This window comes from Galeopterus variegatus, unplaced genomic scaffold, assembly GCF_000696425.1.
Source record: "Galeopterus variegatus unplaced genomic scaffold, G_variegatus-3.0.2 Scaffold36341, whole genome shotgun sequence".
NCBI lineage: Eukaryota > Metazoa > Chordata > Mammalia > Dermoptera > Cynocephalidae > Galeopterus > Galeopterus variegatus.
This window is the reverse complement of record NW_007762452.1, coordinates 1-6,350: the sequence shown is the minus strand read 5'-3', so window position 1 is coordinate 6,350 and position 6,350 is coordinate 1. Positions and strand designations below refer to the sequence as shown.

The 6,350-nt window shown below is 37.1% G+C and overlaps 1 long non-coding RNA gene across 1 annotated transcript; it reads right to left on the bottom strand.

Annotated features, from left to right (window-relative positions):
• Window positions 1-1,083: 1,083 nt before the first annotated feature.
• LOC103584032 lies at window positions 1,084-2,691 on the bottom strand. The gene is made up of 3 exons (XR_549922.1): window positions 2,628-2,691; window positions 1,530-1,629; window positions 1,084-1,187 (listed from the first exon to the last, which is right to left on the bottom strand). It is a non-coding gene; the product is annotated as an uncharacterized LOC103584032 (long non-coding RNA).
• Window positions 2,692-6,350: the final 3,659 nt, after the last annotated feature.

The following is a 6,350-nucleotide window of genomic DNA, read 5'->3' as shown; positions in this document are numbered from 1 at the left end:
AAAGTAACCAAAAAAACTCAAATAGAGGAAAGATCCTTTAAATATAATAAATGTGACATGACCATTATTTGTTATTCATTGCCCAGTAATGTACAAACACTGAAACAGAGCATACCAAAATTCTTAGGCATGGTTGTACTGCAGAGAAATCAATGGTTTATTTTTAGTTAATATTTTATATAATATTTGATTTCTGCATAGAACATTACTATTCTCCCTCCAGATTCCTAAATTATTGGCTATATTAAAATATATATAGGGCTGGCCCGGTGGCGCACTCGGTAGAGTGCGGCGCTTGGGAGTGCGGCAGCGCTCCCGCTGAGGGTTCAGATCCCATACAGAGACCGGTCAGCTCACTGGTTGACCGCGGTGCGGGTGCGACACTGAGGGTTGCGATCCCGTTGCCGGTCGCGGTACAGGCGCAACACCAAGGGTTGCGATCCCATTACTGGTCATGAAAAAAGACAAAAAAAGGAAAAAAATAATATATATATATATATATATATATATAAAGCAGTTTAAGACAGCAATTAAAACCATAGGCTTTGAAAATAAACCAGCTGGGTTTGAATCCAAGCTCTGCCACTTATCTCTAAGACTCAGGCAAGTTACTTCACCTCTCTATCAGAGATTGCTCATCTGTAAAATAGAGCTAATTACCTCATAAGTTGGGTTAGAGTCAAAGGAGTTAATACATGTGAAAGGGTTTAGAATGGGACCTGGATCACAGTGAGTACTCAACAAGTGTCAGCTATGTATGAGGCAAAGTAAAATGGTGGTCTTCCTTTGTATAGGGAGTCAGTGGGAGAGCCTTGGTCAGATCTCTATTAATACTATGAAGAACTGGAAAGGCATATTGAAGAATTTTTATCAGAAACTGCAAAGTTTAGGGCCAGCCCCGTGGCTCACTCGGCAGAGTGCGGTGCTGATAGCACGGAGGCCACGGGTTCGGATCCTATATAGGGATGGCCGGTGCGGTGCGCTCACTGGCTGAGTGTGGTGCAGACAACACCAAGCCAAGGATTGCAATCCCCTTACCAGTCAAAAAAAAAAAAAGAAACTGCAAATTTTATTTACCTTCATAAGTTTTTGGAGGCAACAAAGCCAAGATATCATAAAGTCTTAAGCGGACCATTGCAGCACTAGCTTTCAGATGAGCTCCGTGGGCTTTAATTACAGATGGAATGCTAAAATGTTAAAAGTATAGTTGATATCAGCTTGCTAGAATAAGTATTACCTATAAACATTATTTTAGCAATGAATTAATATGTCAAAGTACACTGATAACTATTACATTTTCGTTTTAGTTTATTTTGTGATCTTCACTGTTAATAACAAGAATACCTTAAGATACAATTGTATTTCAATCCACATCATTACTATAATTTTTAAAGTCACATTACAAAAATAAAGTTTTATAGGTTCCCCATATGACTCTAGAAGGAAGTATAAAATACGACTGAGAATTATATAAATAAATTAATTAAAATATGAAATAAGATGTTAGCTTGTCGTAATTGTTTACTTACTGTGACATCATAGTCATGGCACATTCAATAGGAGTCATCAATTTTCTAATCACATCTTCAGTTAGGAGCTCAGGACAATGTGCAACAAAACTCCTCATGGCTAGATAAATAGTTTAAAAGGACAGATTTGGAGCAGCTTTTGTGAACATGAATAAGTTTATAAAATTATAAGGTTCTGAAACCAGGTCAAACCAAAAGAAAAACAAGCAACAAATACAGAGAAAAATCATTAGGGAAGGACAGAAGAAGGGTGAACAGCAGAAATGTAGAGATGGAAGATATTTGTTAGGGAGATTTCTGTGAGTGGGAATTCAAAGAACTATAACCCCACAGGAATTCAGATGACTACAAAGAAAGCAATCTTAAGACAGAACCAGAAGTGATGGAATATCACTCTGGCCCTTTAGCAATAGAGCAAAGTCTAAAACGTCTCCCCTCAGTTTTGTGAGATGGTTTTGTGGGAGTAAAACTGACACCTTGCCCTGCTGCCCTGCTGGTTAAACGTGTCTCTCTCTCTCAGTGTGGAAAAAGAAGCATTTTTCACCCTGAGATAAGCCAAAAAAGAGCAGGGACGCCCAATATAATTCTGGTTCCTGAATTAAACAAAACTTCAACCTTTCTTGTAAGTTGCTGACTCCTGGACAAAAACAACTGTACCCATAATTTTTGTAATGCTGAAGTCTGAAAAATACATCAATGTGTGCAGATTTGATAATAATGTGAAAAAATAGCTATTTTTCCATTGCGAAAAGAGTAACTGTAAATTCAATAACCGAGTTTTTTTTTCCCTTAAAAACCAGTCGGGTTTTTTTACGTGGTGACTCAGTGCTTCTGTGACAGGTAAAGACTGCAACAACCGGGAATGAGAGTACTGGGTTCTAGCCACTAACTCTAACCACTTTCTCAGAGTCTCAGCTTCATTTTGATTACAAAATAAGCAAACTGGAGTCAATTATTTATAAGGTTTCTTTCTAAATCTAAAAGTCCACAAATTTACCATTACATATTAAAAAAAACTGAAACAGCAATTTTCCTTCACTTTACAAATATTTTAGTGATATAATAACATTCTGAAAGTGCAATCCTTTCCATTCTTACCACATAAAGCTCCAGCACGACCTTCCAAAGTTACTTGCCAGGTAAAGGAATCGCCCCGGGCCTTCTCAGCCTCCAATTCCTTTAAAGAACGTGGGAAAACATTTCGCCACAATAACAACATCTTGGGCAGATGGTAACGAACGACAGATGGTCCTAACCAAGAAAATGAGAATGCAAAACCATATCTGTATATAACATATATTACAAATGGAAGTCGAATGGGCCCAAACAAGCTTTAACAATCTTTGTCATTTCATCCTATTTTTGTTTCTAAAATTAACATTATTCTCAAAATGTTTTTTATCCAGTGAGTAAAATATATACATAATAAAGAATAATAAAATTCGCTTTAAAAGTATCAATATTTTAAGCATTCAAACATAAAACAAATACACAAAAAGGCAATTTTAAAAAATTACCCAACTATATTCAGAATGTGGATTACATATTATCAACAATAAAATATATCTGGGACACATTCTGTGAGTTCTTTTCCATAAATATACGACAGTAGTTCAAAACATTCATAGAAAGATTTGGATTATCTTTTAATTCTATTTTTCCACAAACTTTCTGAAGTACCCTCATATATATACATAAACATATACACCCACTCCCACATGCATACATATATATATTTGCCTCTATTTTGGGTGTAATTTAGTTTCATGAATGAGCAGTATCTTCAGAACTAGGAACCTATAGTTATATGGCTAAGGAATTCATTTAAGATACCACTTAAAATACTTAACATAAACTTCTGGAAAAAGAGTTACCACTTTTTATTTTCTTTAGAAAAGAAAACTAGGTCAAAATATTATTTCCAAAAGATACATGCTTAGAACAGTGAATGACTTAGTAACACACACACACACATACATACACACACACACACACACACACACACACACACACATACTTTTTATAGTAGCAGTTAAACATGTGAACTAAAAAATGGACATACCTTATCACAATGTTAACACTGTATGTATTTCTTCCCTATAGACAATGATAAACTTTGCCTGTATCTCAGACTTGTCATAGCACTTAGGAAAGTGAAGCCCAAAAGATCAGCACCAACAATTTAAACATGACTATATCACTCTGCTGAAATCACATTGCTGGTGTTCACTTAGGGAATGGAATTTTGCTCCCCATATTCTTATCTCTTTTGATTAACACTAAGCTAATTGAGTAGACAATGACTATTTTGATAGTAAAAGAGAAACTTTACTAAAAACGTTCTCATTAAATATTCTTAAGCAGAAATTACCAAAAAAAGAATCTACTACCAAAAGACGGGCAAAACATCTTTACCATTTTACAAACACATTCAAAGTCTAGAATATAAAGTTTAATACTTTTAAATTAAATTTGCCTTATAGTCTACTGACAGTTACAGAGAGTAAAACAAAATCCTACTCAAGTATAATTATACCTAAAGTCATAAGTGCTCCAAGCAAAAGCCATCCAGCTTGGGTGCGCTGTAAAGACAGCCTGCTATTTTGGGCAGCAGTTCGTAAAAGATCTTCAGCAATACTAACTACCATCTGCAAGAGAAGTTTAGAATTGGATTTTAATTTAAACAAGTTAAAAAGTCAAATAAGAAAACAGACAACTAGTACACTTTATTGAAAATGAAGTTATCCTTTTGTGTTACTGTTGCTGTTAACAGGTTTTCAAAGAGGCAAAGTCAAGACCTACTCAGTCTTGATTACACTGACAACTCTGAGGAGACCCAGAACAGCATAGTAGTTAAGAAGAGTAAGCTCTAAAGCCAGACTGCCTGGGTTCATATCCCAACTCTGCCACTTACGAGCTTTCTGACCCGGGACATCTTAACCTCCCCACCTTAGTTACCTCACTGGTAAAAATATGAATAATAGGAGTGCCTACCTTACTCTTGGGAAGATTAAAGAAGTTAATACAGCATGTGTGCTGCCACTTTGTCATTTAATCATGGGCTGTTTACTTCCCATTTTTCTATGTTGTTTCTCTCTAAGCTCCATAAGATTAGCTTAATGGCAGATACATAATAGGAGTTCAACCAATCTTTGTATATAGGGTAATAGTACCAATAATAATAGCCTTTTAAAGTGTTACATGAGCTAACACTATTCTGAGTGTTTTACTGTATTAATATCAAAAGGGAAAGCTATTATAGACTGAATAGTACTGAAAAGATTTCATGAGAGATGGAATTTGAATTGGGCCTCCACACAAATAGATTTCAGTTTGGTACAGGTGAACAGAAGTGGGGACAAGGCCCCACTGGGGTCCTGAGACATGGAGCTGGGGGAAGCTAAACCTGGCCACAACTAGGCAAGCTGCCGCCGCCACCCCAAGGGCTTCACCAGGGTCCTGAGGTATGGAGCCAGGAGAAGCTGAACCCAGCCACAACCAGTTAAAGAACTTGCCGAAAACACCATCTCCATGCGGGTAGCCCACCATAAGCCATCGCAATTGCCATGGCTGCTGCAAAAGCAGCTAGTCTCTATAGCAGCAGTCACAGCCACCGTGCAGATGGCACAACAGACTCTCAACTGCATGGACACAAGGAGAGGCACCAGTGGAGACCAAAAAAAAGAGGTCCTCTCTCTCCACAAAGCACACTCCAGACTAATAGAAGAAGCATCTGATTTACGATAACAGGCAAGGACTTGATCACACCTGTCTCAGTACTGAACAGATCACCTAGGCCATAAACCAACAGAGGAACATTTAATCTATCAGATGGAGAGAAATAATCTACGATTATTAGAGGGGGAAGCAGATGGAGAAAGGGAAGGAGAAGGTTGGAGGGAGAGGGGGAAGGGGAGAAATTAGAAAAGGGGTATAAAGAATAAGTATGATTTGGGGCCGAGCCCATGGTGCACTCGGGAGAGTGCGGTGCTGGGAGCACAGCAGCGCTCCTGCCGCGGGTTCGGATCCTATATAGGGATGGCCGGTGCGCTCACTGGCTGAGCGCTGTGCTGAGCACGGTGCGGCCATCTCACAAAAAGACCAAAAAAAAAAAAAGAATAAGTATGATTTGTAATAATGAATATGCTAATAAACAATAAATTTTTAAAAAGCAGGCATACAAAATTCTAATGTAAGAGGTTTGCATGAGTAAAGGCATGAAGACTGAAAAAGGCATGAGAAGAAAGCAAGGTGACTGGTCTGAGTAGAGCAGTGGTAAATTGGAATGAATGAGCAGAATAAAGGCAAATTATGAAGTAGCAGTTTACCAGACAGAGATTACATTTTATTCTCTGAGTACTGAGTAGTCCCTAAGGGCCTCTGACCAAATGTAAAATATGAAAGTGGTATGAGGAAAATGGAAGAAAAAGACTTAAAAAGAATAATCAATGAGGAAGCAATCATATGACAATGGAAGCCTAGATTCAAGTAGTAGCTATGGAACTCTTAAGAATGGATGGAACTGAGCCTAATGTGCCAGAAAACATAAGAACTTAAAAATCTAGCCATGATATGCCCATGTAAAATTGCAAATAATACTTATATAAACACTTAAGACTCCTGAGAAGAAAATCATGATAATACAGTAGAAAGAAAAGGGAAAAAATTTAACTGATTTGTTAAAACCATTCGATTTTTCTTAAGTATTATCAAAATGATAAATATGGCAACAGCATATTCTCCTGGCATCTTTGAATACAGCAATGTGAATTTTTATTTCTAAAGGCTAAAAGAAAATCTCTGATTTTTAAATAATTACTC